The 19,960-nt window shown below is 42.1% G+C and overlaps 1 long non-coding RNA gene across 1 annotated transcript; it reads right to left on the reverse strand.

Moving 5' to 3' along the window:
- Positions 1 to 219: 219 nt before the first annotated feature.
- Positions 220 to 1,223, reverse strand: LOC308460690. The gene is made up of 2 exons (XR_013978726.1): positions 1,090 to 1,223; positions 220 to 899 (listed from the first exon to the last, which is right to left on the reverse strand). It is a non-coding gene; the product is annotated as an uncharacterized lncRNA (long non-coding RNA).
- Positions 1,224 to 19,960: the final 18,737 nt, after the last annotated feature.

Below are 19,960 nucleotides of genomic sequence, written 5' to 3' on the forward strand. Positions count from 1 at the left end.
TCGCTCTCTGGTGCTGAGCAACAATTGTCCCTGAGCAGACAAAGAAGCCCTGTGAAATGGATATAGGGAACACCCCCCCTTCCCCTGTGCTATTCAGTCCACCACAATTTAACAACGATTGATATAAAAGGGCATAGGATCACTAGTATAATTACTGGGCAGACACAGAGCACTTTATGTTTCATCAGGTGAAAATGAAATGCTGAGTGTAAATGTTCATATTGGAAAAGTGATCACGTTGGTTCTTCATTTACATATTTAACCCAGTGTATCTGGTACAGGCAGAGATTTGGTTTAGAGAATAACAGGAGGGCTAGCATGTATTTGTATTCACACAATTTTAATGTCAATCTAGTTGGTGTTTAAAAGAAACCTTACTATCTATATTTTTAAAGAAATTAAATTCTGATTTATTTATTTTTAGAAAAATCCAATTTAAATCTGGTTTTCATCCACCCTGTCAGACACAGACCCTTTAGCCTTAGGCTTAGGGCTTGTCCCTTCTCCCAGCTTCCAATCCTGTATGAGTTTCTTAGCATTGAGGCAGAAGAAGCACAGCTCATCCCAACAGCTTTGTAATAGTCATGTGCAGCTACCCTTCTCGAAGTTCCTGGTCCCCTTCCCATTACTCCAGAAGTAGAAACTCCATCACAAGGCCTGATCCTCCATCCCAATCCACACTTTCTGAGTCGTGACTATGTGGTGTTAAGGAATCAGAATAGGCGGTGTGTTCATTTAGGTAATTCAGGAACAATCATAACTACCCAGTAGGTAGAATAAGATGCGCAATAGTGTGTGGAGTTAGGTGAGTTCCCCGGAATGCGAAGACAAGCTCCAGTGGATGGAGTGGAAGAGACCAATTCGGGGTACAATGGTCTAGAAGACGGTTTCTGCACATGCTGTAGAGGGAAATGAAGGGCAGGTGAGGTTCGTCTACCTGGGAAGGGAGCCCATCTATTTTATTTTATTTTTGAATTTGCATTTTATTTATTTGTTAACATTCTTATATTACATCGGTAAATGTCATATTACATCCCCAGTAGACAGATTCAGAGTAATACAAGAAATATTATAAATCTGCTGGAATACCTGGATTTAAGAATAGATAAGCTGGCCATTTTAAGGGCAGTGGACGCGGAGAAAGCCTTTGACAATGTATCCTGGAAGTTTATGAAGGGTATGTTGCAACAGGGAGCCCATCTAGGAGAAGGAAAACCACCCTCCTCCTCCCCTGCCTTGTGGGATATCTTCGGGAGAAGAAAAGGCTAGGGAGTAAACCCGACACAAAAACAGAGTCCCTAAGATGGTGGGATGGCGCCTTGTACACCTTCCCTCAACTCCCACAGCCAAGCTGGTGCCAAATGTATTGCTCTGCTTTCCTTTGGACCGCAATAGCGAGGCTGAGAGGGAGGTCTTGATGTCTGGGCAGCCCAGGGACCTCCACACACACTGCCAGACTGGACTTCATCCCCGGAGGTGCACTCCATTGCCTCTTGAGACAGACAGCAAATCAAAAGTACATTAAGTTTCCTTCAAGGAGGTCTATCAAAGGACTCACTTCAAATGCGCTGAAGAGACGAGTGCTATCTGAGTCATTTGCTCCTTCTGATTGTGAGTTTTCTGAGGGCAACATGACCGCACCTGCAGCAGGGCTTTTTTAAAGCAGGAACTGAAAAAACCTCAGGTGGGCTCCATTGCCATTATAAGAGAACAAGGGAGGTATTTGTGGTGAGTTCCAGCACCTCTATTTCTAGAAAAATAGCACTGACCGGCAGTGATATAAAGGTTGCCCTCTCGAAATTGGAATCTAAGTGATAAACTCTATTTCTTATAGATGAGTCACTTTCTCTTAACTATCATCTCTACAGCATGAGTGCTGCAGTTCAGGGCCCCGCTGGAAAACCTTTAATAAAGAGATGTCTCCAGAACAAACCTTTCCTAGATGGCTGCTTTTCCAACAACTTCTTGATAGTTATCCTTCAAAACTGGGGAGGGTGGGCAGCCTGGACTGTTATTCTATGTTCCAGTCGTTCGGCATGGTACCCTTGAGAACAGCCAACTTGGCTCCTTACCTCTCAGTTGTTTTTTGGGTAATCTGAGGTGCCACCCCAACCAGCCCGCCTGGACCCAAATGATTACAGTTTAAATACAAGAGAGAAAGGGGGGGGGGGACACAAGAGACAACTCACAAAAAGGGTGTGTGACCTAGTTTTGAAAACCATGGTCATGATATGATTAAGAGCAGCGCTTTTTGGGGGGGACAGGACGCAGGGGTACGCATGCCCCTAAATATTTTGTGAATCTAACGGGAGAAGAAACTAAAAATTTAATTTTTGTTTAGTTTCTTCTCTAGCACTGTGAATCGTCAGTTCCATTGCTACCCCCAATGGCGGCCTCATTTCCTGTCATGGTGTTTCCTGAGTCTCAGATGGAATGAGAGTACCCCTAAACATTTTTTTTAGAAAAAAGCACTGATTAAGAGGACAACTATTGGGTAAAGATCCAACAAACTTTAAATAATGAGCTGATTTTGTCTATGAAGAATGTGGTAACTGAGTTCGTGTGTGCTGAAATTTGGTCTATACCCTAGGGTTATAACTTTTCAACCTCATGTTCCTGTAGCTTAGTTAGATGAACTTTTGCCTAAAAACAAAGGAATGAACTGTCATTTCCAAAGCTTTCGAAAAAGTCACCCCAAAATCAATAAATCAATTTTTGTATATGTAACTGTATAATGTAATATGCATAGTACAGTATGTATTATAATATAAGAAAAATAGATATTGCAAATTTTCTAATACAGTACTTGAATAATGTTTTGTACATTGTCCATCACTTCTTATTGCTTAGAATAAATTGAGGTTGCAGTTTGCCTTTGTTTCTGCTGCAAGCACCATAAAGTTCCCGCATCGCTTTGATTGCACATTTTTTCTATAGACCAATATTTGAATTCTTCTAGAACATTCTAAACAGTTTTATGAAGTTCCAGACAGTTCTGGAACAGTTCCATAAAGTTCTAAACAGTTCCATAAAGTTTTTAAAAGTGCTAATACTTAGGAGTAACATTACATATACAGTGATTCCAACTTTTCATTTCGTGGTGACCTTTCTTCACAACTGAGAAGTATTAGTCCTCTAGTTAGTGTTTCTAAGCAAAAGTTCATCCCTTTATGATACAGGAAACCTTTTTTTAAAAAAAGTCAAAAAGTTATAACCCTAATATACACAAACCCAAAGTTCCTGAATTCTCCTTTTATTGCCACAATTTATAGCCTTCCGTTGTGCAAGGCAGCTGTCCCCTGCCCGCTGTAAATGTTCAGACACACTTAGGTAATTTCCAGATTCCTCTGCTACCAAACAGTACACAGCACATTAATAGTTAAACCTGTTTTTTCCATCCATGCAGTAAGGGAGGCTGAAACGTTGGCAGCCCAAACACGTTGCTCACTTATTTTCCACTTACAGAAAAATATTTTTTCCTGCTTGTAGCCACTAGGTGGCAGGTGCCCACTGAATAAGAGACAATTTGCCAGAGAATGTGAAGTCTGTTGGAAACTGAGAATGTAGAGGATTTGTTTTTTTCTGTCTGCTGTGAAGCGACTCAGTTATTGCACTGCACCACTCATTCCTTCGACATTTTGAACATTGTCTGTCTGGCCAAGATGCACTTAATGTTTCATTATTAGGGGTTCAAGAAACCCGCTTCACACTTTTAAAAAGCAAAGCACTCCTCATTATGCAAAGCCTCATTTTTACAAACACACCTTATCCTTCTTCATACCGCTGACTTGCTGAAAACTAGCTATATTTATTTCATTAAAATGTGTCCAGTCTGCCTTTCTAATAGGAGGCAGCTAAAAGCATCAGTAAAAGCTATAACTGCAAGATGGATAAAAACACAATAAAGATACAGTCAAGACTAAAACATCACTACTTAGAAGAAGAACCCAGAAAGATAAGCCACAAGAAGCAGTAAAAACCAAAGTTCACCCAAATCATTAAGAATGGAAGGATTTCCTTTAAAAGATGGGACAAGGCAGAACATCGGAAGTCTCTGCATTCCCACCGGAAAAGCCTGAGAGTGAGAGCAGTGCAAGGGCAACACCCCTTGAAATTCATGTTGAACCCACTAGCAATATTGCTGGGTGGCACCCTAGGAGAACATAGAATCATAGACTTGGAAGGGGCCCTGAGGGACATCTAGTCCAACCCCCCACAATGCAGAAGGTGAATTGTCTTCCAGATGTTGGGATCCAGCCCCCAGCCCCCGTTCCTGAATATTGTCTGTGCTGGCTGAGGTTGATTTATATGCCCACATTTTCAATACTATAGTGGATAGACAGAATGATAACAAGAGAAGCATTTGCCTTTTCAGGTTGTGAAGAAGCAGGCTGCAGGCTGCAGTCGGTTGTTGCTTCAACAAGTACTGTGGACTCAGTGAAATTTTGGAAAGTGAACTCCACCAGCTGCTTGAGCCAAAATAATTGATTAATGTCGGCCTATGCAAAGTTTGAGCCTCTGCAGGATAAGGGGAGGCGGGGGGGGGGGGCAGAAATGCTTTGGATTATATCAACTCAGGACAATCATAAAAACCGAAGGGAACAGCTGAAATTGACGTCATCCGGACATCTTCTGGTCTGCTCAAATTGGTGATTTGGGTTAGCATTGTGGGTGGCACAATTATTCCTGTGTTAAAATTCAGTTCCACTGAGCTGACCCTCTCTGCTACTTTCCTGCCTCTTGTTATTTAGGCAATTTCTATACTGCTTAAGATAAAGAAATATCTCTTTAAGTGTTGCTTAGCAAAGTAAAACAACAAATGTTAGCAGAAATACAATACAGCCATTCAAGCACGTTATTAATCAGTGCTAATATGAATCCCTTCTTCTGACACACTTCCCCATTCAGCACCTTGCAGTCTCCTCGCCCAGGACTCCACCCCACCTCTCACCCACGCACACCTTACATGCCAAGATGGATATTTGTCCCAAGAGAGAGGCTACTGTGGGAACCCTCTTCTGGGGCCATGATCCATAGGAGGATTTGCTTGGGACCATGCTCTATGTGTTGAGAGCTGCTGTGATGTAGTGGTTAAAAGTGATGGATTAGGACCTGGGAGACCAGGGTTCAAATTCCCACTCTGCTGCCATGAAGCTCCCTGGGTGACCTTGGGCCAGTCATAGAATCATGGAATTGTAGAGTTGGAAGGGACCCTGAGAGTCATCTAGTCCAACCCCCTGCAGGGCAGGAATTTGGTTCTCAGCCTGACCTTCCTCACAGGGTTGTTGTGGGGATTAAATGAGGAGGAGAAGGACCATGTACATGCCATCTTGAGCTCCTTCAAGGAAAAGGTGATATATAAAGGCAATAAGTAATTGTGTGTGAATGTGCAGTTCAAGGAGGGCTAAACCCCCTCTCAGCTCAACCCAGGCTCTGATCAGACCTCCAGATTAATTCTGTTAAATAGCAAATTAAAAACAGATGCATTTTGTTAAATAACCGTCAAGGGTGTCAAATGCCTCTCGGTGTTTAAAGGAATTGTATAATGTAAAATTTCCCTTTTCCACTAGGAGGATTTAAACATGAAGAAACTCTTTCTGGGTTGCAACTTGGCAACTCTCCTGTCCAAAAAAAATATTCAGTGCTTGAAACAGGAAAATAAAAAATTAAGTTGGCTCTTTCTCTGCATTGAAGATATCTTAGGATCTGTAATTTTTTTAATGCCTTTTCCTGACCTTTGGCCCTGGACTTCCTGAAAACCTTCTCCCCTGTGTATTGTAGTCATGATTCTTCCATTCCTAGTCAGCAAAGTTCTTCTCCCCTCACTACATTTTTGTTTAGATTTGTATATGCGATTTTTTCCCCTGGCGGTTGGGAGGGGGATGAAGGGAATAAGTAAAGCAACCCTGGACATTTTAATTAGGGGTGTGTCACAGATTTGGGCAAATCCTGGAATGAAAACCCCCAATGTGGGTCACTTTGAGAGATTGTGGGCTTGTCTGAGCTGAAATGAAATGAAATCACTCTTCATTTTTCCAAAACAGGGTGTAGATTTGAACCCTGAACTGAACTCAGACTGAATCTTGAACTTTTCTGAAATTCTGAAGAGGGGTCTGAACCAATTCTTGTGGTTGGTGCACACCCCTAGTTTTAAAATGCTTCCTTCCAGTTAACAGATTTTCTTCTTCTTTGGGGAGGGGTACAAAGGGAGTACTGTTTGCTTCTTACATTTGTACTGGATTAAAAAAAAAAAGATTCAGCTGTAAGAAGTGGAAACTATAAAAGTAAATATTTCCATCTAACGTTGCAGAACTGAAAATACTAAGAAGCTCTAACTGGGTCAATGCAAATTCACCACGGAGCCTCTTTGAACTGCGGTTGTGGAATTCTCTGCTATAGGATGTCCTAATTGCCCACCAACATAGATGTATTCATGTGGGGTATTAGACAACTCCACAGAGTAGATCCCTCAATAGCTATTAGCCACAACAGCCCAGTAGACCTTGACCCCTGGGGCATTATGCCTCTGAATGCCATAATGCCTCTGAATGTCTGGTCAGGGTTTGCAAGAAGGTTCCTTAGTCTGATCCAGCCGGGCTCTGCTTATGGCCACTAAGTGAATGAGCATGAAACACTTTCTGAACACTCTTAGAATACAAGTGTCCCTATAGTTTCTGATTTGATCCCAGAATGTCCCGTTTTTCCTTAAAGGTAAAGGTTAAGGGACCCCTGACCATTAGGTCCAGTCGTGGCCGACGCTGGGGTTGCAGCACTCATCTCACTTTACTGGCCGAGGGAGCCGGCGTACAGCTTCCGGGTCATGTGACCAGCAGGACTAAGCCGCTTCTGGCGAACCAGAGCAGCGCACGGAAACGCCATTTACCTTCCCGCCGGAGCGGTACCTATTTATCTACTTGCACTTTGACGTGCTTTCCAACTGCTAGGTTGGCAGGAGCAGGGACCGAGCAACGGGAGCTCACCCCGTCGTGGGGATTCGAACCACCGACCATCTGATTGGCAAACCCTAGGCTCAGTGGTTTATCCCACAGCGCCACCCGGATGTCCCTATTTTCATTGGAGAAATGTTGGAGGTATGGAGTTATTCAATTCCTGAGCCATCTGAAGGCAATCCTGTATAGGAAAGGTGTGTTTTTAAATGTTCAGTGTTTTATTATTTTTTTTATATGTTGGAAGCTGCCCAGAGTGGCTAGGGCAACCCAGTCAGATGTGTGGGGTATAAATAGTAAAATTATCATTGTGGAATGGGATGTCCCTATTTCCATCGGAGAAGTGTTGGAGGGTATGAGAATGGCACCCCAAAATGCTACTGTTGTGTCTACAAGCATATTCTTTGAGAGTAGAGATAGCAATTTCTGATTCCACATCTAGGAATTCAAATGCCAGAAGCTTTTTCGGTGAGCAGCAAGTATCCAGTTAATTGGTCTGATGAACAAGAATATGAGTTAATTCTTTGATGATGAGAACACTTTTTGGATGAAAAAAAAAGTGTTAGGAAATCTAGCCTGGCAAGAGGGGTAGCGACTTTATAGAGGGATGATGTTTATTACTCCAAGGGGCTTTGTGTAGGAGTGGTAACATTTGTTCTGCCTCCCTCTGCTCTCTCAGGGATGCAAAACTTTGAAATGTTGGGTTAGTGCCCATGAGAACCACGACAGCAGCCATGCCCCCAAAAGACAGCCGGCAGCCTTAACCTGTTGCCAGTTATTACTGGGTTTTTGTTTGCAGATGCACAAATTATGTGTGATATGCATTAATGCCTCTGAAATTTAACACTCACTAAACAAAGCTTTCACACGCACAAACAATTCACTTTTGGGAGCTTGAAGTTAATGCAGCTGTTTGAGTTTTCTTACAGCCAGAGGAACCTAAGTTTGGTATAAAATATGGACATTAGCTGGAGATGTGGTTTTCTATAAAATAAAATAGGGTTATAAAATCAATTTTAACACAATGAAATTATTATGGATAAAATTATTCTATAACATTTTAAAACCCTGTTAATTACCTCTGTGATTTTGCTGTTGGTTTTATTTCTCACTTAGGAAAGACATTAACTGCAAACATTTCCTCACTATTTGACCTGTGAAAGTAAAAGAAGTAAAAAATAATCATTAATTTTAAAAATGAAAGCAATTCACTCCATTTTCCACAGTCCCCCATGCCAGTAAGGTAAAGGTAAAGTTACCCCTGCCCGTACGGGCCAGTCTTGCCAGACTCTAGGGTTGTGCGCTCATCTCACTCTATAGGCCGGGAGCCAGCGCCATCCGCAGACACTTCTGGGTCACGTGGCCAGTGTGACAAGCTGCATCTGGCGAGCCAGCGCAGCACACGGAACGCCGTTTACCTTCCCGCTTGTAAGCAGTCCCTATTTATCTACTTGCACCCGGAGGTGCTTTCGAACTGCTAGGTTGGCAGGCGCTGGGACCGAACGACGGGAGTGCACCCCGCCGCAGGGATTCGAACCGCCGACCATGCAAGTCCTAGGTGCTGAGGTTTTACCCACAGCGCCACCCGCGTCCCTCCCCATGCCAGTGGCTACAGGCATAGAATCACTCCTTAGTTAGGAATCATTCCACTGTGAACAGTTGAATAAGCTCGGCTGAATAAAAGTTTGATTCATACAGGGCCGGCCCACCCATGAGGCAAGGTGAGGGACTGCCTCTGGTGGCAAGATCTACAGGGGCAGCAGATCCCAATGTAGATCTTTATTTCCCCTTTGTTTCTTATGTAGATCCTCACCTACCCTTTCTTCCCTGGAGAGGAGGGGAGCTATATATGTATATTTTAAGATTGCCCTGTTCAGAAAGTTTACCCCAGATTTAGGTTTCAAATATTTAGCATGTGACATTAAATAAGCTTGGTAATGTAGTTCCAAATTCGAAATACCAAATCTGTTATGTACTGAAGTTCTCACGCAGGGCCAGCAGGGGGATACTGTAGATAGTTATGCAAATGAAGGATCGAAAGTGACGTTCAGTGATTAGATAGTTTTAGAAAGTTGTTACAGTAACATTGCACTGGAGCTCTATATAAGCAGGCGGACTGAGCCCTTCAGTTCAGTTCTGTTTCAGCTTACAAATAAAGAGCTGCTTTGGAAGAATCGCTGTGTCGTCTGATATGTTCGCCCACAACTTAACAAAATCCTCCTTCTTTAATTTGTACTTGCATTTTTAGTAATGATATTCTTGGAATTGAAGAACCCTGCAGACATTTCCTAAACAAAAAGTTTATTTCTGGAAAACATTTTTTCCAGATATTACGCACAACAACAGACATTGGGATTAATGGAAGTATGTTCATTGCTGTCAATGGATCTGTGTATATCTAACATTGGATATTGCCCTTTCTTTCTTTCTTGTTTATCTATTCTACCTGTGTTTGGTTGAATGCTCTTAGAAATCTCTTGCAGTCGGGAAATTTTCAACTGGCAGCATGGTAAGCAGCTAGTTCTTGCTTATAGATAGGGAAAGGGTGGTTCTAAATGGTTCTAAATTAGTTCCTTCAGAGAATGGCCTTTCCCAAAGTGGTCAGTGCTCAAATTAAAGGTTAGAGACTGCTGAAATTACCCAGGCATCCGTTTTCCTTCTGTGAAACAGTTGTGTATTTTTAAAACTTTATTTTTATTTTTCAAATACGAAATAACAATGGCTTGTGTGCTCCTCACGCACACTTCTCATGGTGCCCACACAACAAAGTGGGCATCAAAATGCCAGCTCTTACTTCCGCCCTCTCCTCCCAGTTTAATCTGGATTTAGCCTTTTCAGGGTCTGGGTGTGTGGATTTGATAAAGATGCTTCTAGATGGGGCTTAATATTGTAAAGGGTTTTTTTTTAAATGTCACAAACAGGCTGCCGGCAACAGGTTTTTTTAACACATCATGTGGATGCTACAAAAATAAGTAAACCTATGCCTGCATGAGGAGACTTCATCTCACAACAAACACCCAATATTGCACAGTAATAAAATATTATAAACGGCAAAACAAATACTTTAACACAATAACCATTCCCTTTCAAATAACATGATAAAAAATATATGTACAGAAATGCAGATCAGAAGCATGCCAAACCTGGCATATTGGGAGCTCCTGGAAAGCTGACAAAATCATTAACACATCAGCTGGAGTAATTTTTTCCTCTGCTTACTTCAGTTGAACAGGTAAGTTTTCTCCTCGCCAAAATATGCCGGCATGTGTCTTGAAGCAAGTTCTGCACTGCTGTGATGCAGGGCATCCAGCAAGAGATTGGCTGCATCTCACAAGGACTAGGAGGAATATGCTTGGCAGGTGTTTTGCACACCTGGATGGGAGGACTTTAAATTAAATCCTGCAGGGGGAGACCCATGAAATCCTAGAAGAGAGAATGATACCATATATACAGGGGCCAGTGAGTGAAGCCAGGAGAACTATGAGAGTGCACTACTATGGCTGCCATATGTCCAGGATTTCAAAGGCGGAATTGATGTCCAGGGGAGAGCATTTGAAAGGTGGCGCTTTGTCCTGGATCTTAGGCAAGTCATATGGCAACCCTAACATTACAATATGCATGGGAAAAACAATAAAGGAGAAGTCAGGATGTAAATCCCATTTTCTCTACACCAATGTGCAGAGAATGGGAAATAAATGATGATATCTTGACTTATGCAAGAAGGCAAGCATGATTTAAGCGGCATAACTGAAACATGGTGGGGTGAAATTCATGTCTAGAATATAAGGACTCTGTCGCAACACTTGAACTTGCGGACTTCTAATGAAGGCGAATGTTGGAAGATTCAAGACAGATTTTTAAAAAGTGCTTCTTCACCATGATGGTAACCAACTTGGATGTCTTTAAAAGAAGTTTAAAGAGGATTTAAAAGAGGAGGAGAGGGCTAGCGATGCCTGCAGCTGGAGGCAGTAAAAACCAGTTGCGGGAAAGGATGGGAATTGAGAGTGCTTTTGTGCTGGTGTTCTGCTCGCTGGTTTCCCACAGGCATTTGGTTGGCCACTGTGAGAACAGGATGCTGGACCAGACGGGCCATTGGCCTGATCCAACAGGCTGTTCTTAAGCTCCTTATGTTCTTGCCCTGCTATTTCATAAAAACACAAGAAGAGCCTGCTGGATCAAGCCCATATAATCTAGCTTCCTGTTCACCAGATGCCTGTGGGAAACCTGCAATGTCATCTCCCAGAAGGTGGAAGAAGTTACCAGAGGATCAGCTCACCTTGGGAGGGACTAGGTAATGAAACCTTTGCTCCCTTTCAGTCTACCTGAGAAGCTTAGCGTTTGAAGAAGCTCTACTGGTTGCTGCAGCTTAGCCACATGGCTCCCACAAACCTCGCTTGACTTCCTATACCAATAATTTCGGAACTTTCACTACTTTGTAACGAAGCCGAGTTTTACTGCCTGTGCAACTGTTTCCAAAACTGCATGGAAAAGCACATGAATTTGACCTTTGGAAAGTTTGTATGAAAACCATTTTTAACTTACCAAATGTGGTCTTTTTCTATGCTATGGGATGAGGGAAAGTTTGGAAGGAACTTAGAAGGGCATATTTTAAAGATGTAACAACCTATATCACCCATGCTTTACTTTGCTGGTTGATGACGTGAAGCAATGCATATTTTGGGTAAATCAGACCACATTATTTTGGAATTTGTGGTGCTGCGCAAAGGGAAAGCTGAGTGCTTATTATTTAGTCTTATTACATGAGGATAATGGGGAAGGGAAGCAGGCTGTGGTGGCTTCATGGGAAAGAAATGCCAAAATGCATTCAAGGTTTTGCCTTCCCATAGGCTGCAATGATCTCAGATTTAAGAGGGGCAAATCAAATCAATTGCCCAAGCACTGCAGCAGCAAAACCAAACCAGAGAGAAAGTGGCTCTCCATACAGGGGAAAGGAGTGTTATTTTGGGTTCTTGACGCAGGTACTATCCTAATTCACCAGATCTGTGACCACAGTTGGAACCGTTGGCCTAGACAATCTCACTGGCTTCTGGAGCAGTCATTAGGAGAGACAGAGAAGGGCGTGATTCTTGCAGGAAGCAAAGCATTGAGCTTTAGAGGCATAGCAGTTCTTGTGCTTTCTTCTTCCCTGTGGTATCATAATCTTATACAGATGTTTCTCTTTATTATTTTCCTCCTGCTCTTTCCAACTTTGTTTTGAGCACTTCCTTTCGTCAACAATATTTTCTCAGACATTCATTATCTCTCCGCTTGACTGTATTCCTTTCAAAAGACTGAAATTTTAGAGTGGTAGAATAAAGATTCTGGGTTGAAAACAAACGTTCAAATGTAGCTAAATTTCCCCCCTCTAGGTGATGGTTAAAATAATTGGATAAAATAATGGTTAAAATAATTCTGATGTTGAACACTATTCAAACTAGCAGAGTTTACTAACTCCAGAGAAGCTGAATGAATTACCGTATTTTTTGCTCTATAAGACTCACTTTTCCCTTCCTAAAAAGTAAGGGGGAAAGTGTGTGCGTCTTATGGAGCGAATGCAGGCTGCGCAGCTATCCCAGAAGCCAGAACAGCAAGAGAGATCGCTGCTTTTGCTGCGCAGCAATCCCGCTTGCTGTTCTGGCTTCTGGGATTCAGAATATTTTTTTTCTTGTTTTCCTCCTCCAAAAACTAGGTGTGTCTTATAGGGCAAAAAATACGGTATTTGCATCTGTCTTCGTTGCAGAAAATGTAGGGAATGAATCCCTGTGTCTGAACCAACTTTCTCAGGAAGTGGGTCTGAGGAACTGAGGCAAATGAGTCAAACAGCAGGTACAAGGTAGCCTCCAGCCTCCACCTGAGAGTTCATAAAGAAGTGAGAAACTGCTGGTCTCCCAACAAAAATACATATCCCTAAGGTCAGTCTCCATAGCTGAGGGCTGGAAGGTGGCCAACATAACATGGTTTTTTTGAAAAAGAGATTCTGGAAATTACAGAGTGGTTAGCTTAACGTCTAACCAGGAGAACTGGCAGAAAGCTTCATTTATTTCAGTTTTTAAGTTTTATTCAGTTTGGAAGTCTTATGCTGTACAAAGGCTGAGAGCTCCCTTACAGTAATTCACTGACATGCATAGAATATAGTTTTGCATCTTAAAACAAGAAAGAAAACACAGACATTTAAATGAAAAAAAAAATGTAAATCCATCACTGAGAAAATACTGCTTGACTTGGATGGAATATAAGTACAGTGGTACCTCGGGTTACATATGCTTCAGGTTACAAACACTTTGGATTACAGACTCCGCTAACCCAGAAATAGTACCTTGGGTTAAGAACTTTGCTTCAGGATGAGAACAGAAATCGTGTGGTGGCGGTGCGGCGGCAGCGGGAGGTCCCATTAGCTAAAGTGGTACCTCAGGTTAAGAACAGTTTCAGGTTAAGAACGGACCTCTGGAAAGAATTAAGTTCGTAACCAGATGTACCACTGTACTTTGTAAAAAAGGGGCATGGTCTCTGCAGGGATGTTTAACAATGTGCAGCAGCAATTTGTAAATTCCATATATAACCATTTTTAAATTCTAGATAAGTAATTAAATAGGGGAAGCAAACTACTGGCTTTTCCATTGCCGTGTGAGGAAGGGGTGGAAAAAGAAAGGGGAGGAAAGGAAGAAAAGAGAGCGTCTGGACATGGGTGGCAAGTGGTCAGCATGTGATAAGACTGAAGACCCAAAGACACTGTGGACTTTGCAAACTATTTGTCCGTGAATACATATGTAGATGTCATGAATAGTTCCATATAAAGTCATGTTTAGCAGGTACAATCTTCAAATGGAAACAATTGTTCATGTGTCATCTGAAGAAGTGGTATCTGAAGAAGTGTGCATGCACACGAAATCTCATACCAATAACAAACTTAGTTGGTCTCTAAGGTGCTACAGGAAGGATTTTTTAAAATTTTGTTTCACATGTGTCATAATAGTCATCTAAACGGTTCTTAGGTCAGATCTGTGTTTTCACTTAATGCTTTCAAGGGGCGGGTGAGTTTTTCCAGGATAGCAAAGGGTAGAACTTTCTTAAGCCAACTGTCCTCTGCGACATTTAAGATATCTTTCCAATTTTGGGCAATTGCAAGTCGAGCAGTGACAAGAGGCTTCAAAACAACCGAAGTTGGCCCTTTAAATATAGACAAGAAAAATAAAGCTGGCTCCACTTGCAAAAATTATTATTATTATTATTATTATTATTATTATTATTCATTACCTGCACTTATACCCTAATGTCTCAGGGTAGCTTACATTATCAACAATGGTACTAATTTCAGAAATTAGATGATTCCACAACAGTAACTCCAGCCTGAAAAATAAATTCTTCATTCCCAGACAGCCACATGATACACTAAAAATGTGCTCATGCTGACCACATGACTCAGAAATCTGTCTCTGGACAAACGCCGGCTCCCTCGGCCTGAAAAGGGGGATGAGAGCTGTACACTATGGTCACATGTGACTGGACTTAACTGTCCAGGGGTCTTTTACCTTTACTTTTTACATGGAATCGCTGTTATTTTTTTAAACCAAAATGCCAAGAAGAAGTGGCTCCAGCATCCCTCACCAGGTAGTAATGACTGTAAAATTAACGGAAGCCAGTGTTTTATATGTTCCAGCTGAAATTCAGAAAACTGGTAGGCCTGAAGTGGAAACTTGATCGACTCCCTGCAAGCTCATAAAAAACATGTTTGTTCATCTGCTACTGGTGCCTCAGAAATCATAGCCTGTACATGAATATATTTATCTCATGTAGTTAGAAATTGTCGTTTAGGATTTGTCCATCTCTGTGGTTCCAATATGCAATATCTAGTTATGCTTTTGCTTTTTCATGAGCTGTTGCTGTTGTGGGAAGTCTGAGATCAGGGATGGGTGTGTTGTCTAACCACAAATGCCATAGCAAAGGAAACATTCCAGTTTCTTTCAGGACAAAGTGTTGCATCTACGCACCAGAGACCTCCTGTACAGTAGACAAATACACTAGAATTACACTAGATTAAAACTAAAAAATAATGAGAGCACATCCCTCCAGAATGAGGCCACAGAGATAAGAGTATGTAATGTCTGAGTCTCCACCACTGGAGGTCCCAGGCTCAGGGAGCCCCTTGACCCCACTTCCCCGTTGATGTCCTCCAGAACATGGCTGGACTTTCCTCCAAAGAAGCAAGTCAAAGAATTAAGTCTCCTATGTAAGAAAAATCAGCGCTGCACTTAGTGATGAGAGCAAAGCCTGCTGTTGTCCCTGAGGCTGGATTTGCACCCAAGTGGTCTGTGCAACAGACAAGCCTGACCACAAAGCATGCATTCTAACAGGGGTGGCAAAATGGGAAAGTGCCTCCCTGTCCGTCAACCCTTGTCATCCCTGCTGAAGCCTCACTTACTGGGATCGCACAGCTGTGGCTTCCAGGACCTGGCGAGATCTCACTAGAACCCTACAAGAACTTGTGCACAGCCCTCCATGCAATCTCGTGGAGCTGTCACGTGAGCTCATAGGGTTCTCTCAAGATCTTGTCGAAACTCAGAAGCAGCCACAGCCACTTTTTGCTTCTCCAGCGGCTGTGGCATTGGGGGCGCCTGCAGAGGGGCCCCTTGGACTCCATTGCCTGAGGCAGCTGCTGCCTCAATCTGCCTCATGGATAGGCCGGCTCTATATTCTGATGATGAGCATTTTAATAGTTTGAACTAGAGACTGACTGACACCTATGAGCTGGACACTTCGGTTTTCCACAACTATTTTTTTCTCTCCTGCTGCAATGGAAGCAATGATTTCTAGTTTCCACAGAATGTATTGCAGGCTCAGTGGAATCTAAGTGTGACTTGACCAAAGAAACCTCCTTAGGAGGTCTATTGCTCCAAAACTGCCTATTGTGTTTTGCCTGAGCCACTGTCCACTTATTAATATTAATTGCCGTTTCATTCTCCTGCTGGCGAAAGGTTGTACAAAACAGATATTTTGTCTGGTAGCAGGCAGGTAAGACTCAAGATGATTTGCAAATAGTTTGTTCTCGTGAATTTTGTGAACCACCCTGAGATCTACGGATGATGGGAGGTATACAAATTTAATAAATAAGAAAACAATAAAACAATGGAATATGAGAAACCATTGACCAAAGTTACTGGGGTTGTTTTGTTAACCATATTTTGCTGTACGTTTTATTAGTTTCCTGCACTAGATTCCACAGGGACAGGCATTCCAGTCCTCACCTGGAAACTGAGTGCTGGGGGTGGAACAAAAACTAGGGAGGGAGCCTGAAGTTTGGCAGGAGAACATTGCATGGAAAGGAAGGGAGGAGCACTAAAAAAAAAATGTTGGAACATAAAAAAGGAAAAGTTATTTTTGCCACTCTGGCTGAAAAAGAGACACAGCACTGGGCAGAGGCAGGTTTCAGGCACCCCGTTCAGAGTTTGTGAGTTGCACCATCAACATCTGCCATCTGGGCAGGAGGGCAGGGCTGTCGCACCTTCAGTGACTGGTTAGGAGAGGGAAGTCCAGCCCCGGCTGTCGGGCTGACAATAGACTTCGCTTTTTCAGGAGGAAAGCCATAGCAAAGCCACTCCTAAAAGTGGCCAGTGTCACATTTGCAAACAAGGAGATCCCTTATTTCTTCAAGTATGCAGAACAATGTTTGGCGTTCATAGTCCTCTCCCATTTTATTTGGTCTGTTGGAATGTATATGTGACATTTAATCTGAATGGAGCCTTTCAATGAAATATATGGCCTTATAATAGTCAACATCTATTGCCAAAGGTATTTTTAAATGTTGCTAGTTAATAAGATCACTTTAAAAGCCATGACTTCCCCTAAATAAATCTGGGAAATTTTGTGCATGCACATGCATTTAATTTGTTAAAAACCATATAACAATCTTTTTATGGAAAGCAGCCCAAAAATATCTTGATTTATTAATATCTGGAGAAACTGTACATTTAACAATCACACTCTATTTGTAAACAGTTAAAAAGCCCCCAATGACATTCTACATCTTCAAATGCTACAGTTAGAATCATGGCAATGAAATGCGAATGTGTTTCAGCAGGTTTTTAAAAAATGTGTTTTTATCCTAGTTTAGTCTTTCACTCTCCAACTAAACAAACCTATGTAATAATACCACATGGCAAAAAAAAAGAGAAGAGAAGAGAAAGATGATCTTAACACTTTCACAATAAAAGAATTTGCAAGAACTTTTTAAGCATTTGAAATTTATGCCACAAAATTCTGTAAGCCCAGGTTCTTGTCTATAGTCTTCATAGTAACTTTAGCTTTAAGGTTAAACACAAAGCTCTGCTCTGGAAAAATTACTTCATATCACAGAACCATAAAAGTCAATGTAAATTTTTAAAAAATTCCTATATTTCTGCTAAAAAATTCTAAACCTACTTTAATATGCTTTTGCAGGATGAATTATTTTCTTTACAACAATGTATACAGGGCAAGTATAAATCCCAAACTTCCTTTTGTGCCATGCTTCTAGGCACAGGTCCAGGTTTTAAAGCTCCATCTCCAAGCATGTTGCTCTTTCGGTCCTGGCGCTTTCCCCAGGAAAACCCGCATTTTACCACTGTTTTCCCCAGAGTGCTTTTTGCTCTGATTCAATGGTAAGACATGGGTTTTCCTGGGAAAAGTGCTGTGACAAAAAACAAAAACAAAAAACAGGACTGATTTAAAGTACAGATCTGTGGTGGAAAGCACAGCGCAAAAGGAAGTCTGGGTTAGCCCTAAGTCACTTTTTCCAAAGAGGAATGTAACTTCCGTTCTCAGGTCCCATCCATACTACATGGGGCGGCATTGTCAGGTTCTGTCAGTAGTCCAGGTTCCCAGCTTGATAACACAGTAAGCATAGGTAATTAAAAAGGAAGATTTATTGCAAAAACAAACAGATAGCTCCAAACAACTCCAACAAAGCCTCTGGCACCGTTACTCAAGATGACCCTTCTGAAGACTACTTCCGGGGTTGACAGATAATATTGGACTTACGACCCTTACGTCACTTGTTTTGCTTCCTATTTAGCACCCCTCCCATTCGCCGACTCTTCGGACTTAGTGCTCTAACCTCTTCCTGTTCTGAGAGGCTGTCTCTGAGACTGTTTGCTCCTTTTTGTGCTTCCTGCAAGCTTTTGCTGTGTTCTAGCCTGCTCTCAGCTACTGTCTTATCACCCTGCCCGTTAAGGTAGGGAAGAGCTGAAGTCTGCAGCTGCTGGCTCTCTCCTGCCTGACTAACATCTAAGCCTCTCTGTTTCTGGCTGCTTTCTGCAGTTGGTTGCAAACCTTCGCTTGGAGCTGGCTCATTCCTGACCGTCATCTTGAATTCCAGCAGAAATCAAGCACATCTCCCCCCCACAGGCTTCTGCCTGCAGTCTGCATCTAGCCCAGCACTCACACACTTCAGCTCATGTCTTTGTCCTTTTAACTACCAGCCTGTTGAGGGCCATTACCAAGAAGCTGTTCTGGCTAGACTAGCAATTGAATCCTTGCTGGATCCAGGAACCAGAAGGGACTCAGTCAGTGCTTTTTTCCTGGGGTATGCATATCCCTAAACATTTTGTGAATCTTTGTACTTTTGTCCATTTACTGTATTTATTTTTCCTGATTTGAACTATAAAATCGTGATTTTCTTGAGTCAAAATGAGAGTACCCCTAAACATTTTTTAAAGGAAAAAAAGCACTGGACTCAGTAATAAAGCCTAACACCCTCTCAACTCACAACAGTATTTTATTCTGCTTTATTTATTTTATTTTTTGCAATTACTTTTGCTAGATTGAATGAATGAATGAATAAATAGGCATATCACAGTTAATAATTTTTCAACTTAATTAAATTTCCTCAATACACTCAGCAGAAATGGCCATTCCACATGGTTAAACCATCTTCAAAATAGTCAATGAGATCAGTATGACTGTTTTTTTTAAAAAAAAATTTAAAATATTATTATGTATAACATTCATAGCTCATTTTGAATATACTGGCCTACAAAGTTGTTCAAGCGAGCTGCCAGGAGGGCTGACAATATCTTTGCATCTTGGGGTGATGAGATCCCAGCTGGCAAGGATCTTTCCCCAGTTTGGCCAAAACCCCCAGTCTTGCGTCTTTCCACGAAGGTGGTGTCTGTTCTTGTTCCATGATAACATTAATTAAATGCTTAGTAAATTGTGGGACCAGTGAGCATGTTTTACAAAACTCACTCTGAAGACATGGAGCTTTGCCCCCTTTTAGTTTCTTGATAACTGTGTGTACCCTCCAAAATTGAGTCATCTAGACACTCCCTAAGAAGTTGACTGATAAGTTGTAGATTATCTCTATCAATAAACATTTGCATGTTTTGAAAGTCCAGGTTGCCAGTCAAATGTAACCCAAGTCATCCCCTGCTCTGCGGGCCCTACAACCCCTAGACCAGGCATGTCCAACTGGTCGATGTCTATGGGTGTCTGTGGTCGATTGCGTTATCCTGATCAATCCTCTCCCCCCCTCCCCGACGAAAGGTCAACAACTAGGCTTATTTCCCCCCCCAAAAAAAGTTCAACAACTTTGGCTCATCCTCTGCCCAAAAAGCTCAACAACTCAGATCTATCCAATGGGTAGATCACTGCTAGTTTATTTATAGCGGGAGTAGATCGCAGTCTCTTGGAAGTTGGACACGCCTGCCCTAGAACACTAGTTCTGCTCAAGAGTAGACATATTGAAATAGATTAGCATGACTAACAGGTTTGATCATTTCAATGGATCTACTCCAAGACTTATTTGAATGCCACCCCTTGAGTATAGAATTGTACCCAACTATATCTGGGATGCGGGTGGCACTGTGATCTAAACCACAGAGCCTAGGGCTTGCTGGTCAGAAGGTCGGCAGTTCAAATCCCCGCGAGGGGATGAGCTCCCATTGCTTGGTCCCTGCTCCTGCCAACCTAGCAGTTCGCAAGCACACCCAAAAAGTGCAAGTAGATAAATAGGTACCGCTCCGGCGGGAAGGTAAACGGCG

Source organism: Podarcis pityusensis (genome assembly GCF_964106645.2).
Source record: "Podarcis pityusensis genome assembly, chromosome: 13".
Lineage (NCBI taxonomy): Eukaryota > Metazoa > Chordata > Lepidosauria > Squamata > Lacertidae > Podarcis > Podarcis pityusensis.